The 358-nt window shown below is 51.4% G+C and overlaps 1 protein-coding gene across 1 annotated transcript in view; it reads right to left on the bottom strand.

The window, feature by feature from the left end:
* The window catches only part of LOC119588208, a 4,848-nt gene that overhangs the window by 4,117 nt on the left and 373 nt on the right, over positions 1-358 (bottom strand). The gene's annotated exons all lie outside the window — the stretch shown is intronic.

Below are 358 nucleotides of genomic sequence, written 5' to 3'. Positions count from 1 at the left end.
ACTCATCCTTTCCTTCCCCCTCCCCGCCTCCACCATTTAAAAATCCGGGGTTATAGTAACATCAGACTAACGCTCGCCCAAGTAACAGAGCGTTTTCCTCCTTCCTGTCTGTGGGAGAGAAGTGGCCTGTCTCAGCAGTTGGCAACAAGATTCCCCCTCCCCCCCAGCTGTTGAAAGGCCGTCTGTTTATGTTGCCAGGTCGGGCCACGTGGTAAGAGGAGTGCCACATATGGTTCTATTTCAACTCGGGTTACGCGTTATGTCGCTAGCCGCCTCCGAGACGAACCCTTGACCACACTCAGCATTTGCTTTCAAGCTTCTTTGTGTTGTTGAGAGAACAGTACTTGTAATAACAGCC

This window comes from Penaeus monodon, chromosome 23 (genome assembly GCF_015228065.2).
Source record: "Penaeus monodon isolate SGIC_2016 chromosome 23, NSTDA_Pmon_1, whole genome shotgun sequence".
Taxonomy (NCBI): Eukaryota; Metazoa; Arthropoda; class Malacostraca; order Decapoda; family Penaeidae; genus Penaeus; species Penaeus monodon.
Note: the sequence above shows the minus strand (reverse complement) of the source record. Positions and strands in the feature narration are given on the sequence as shown.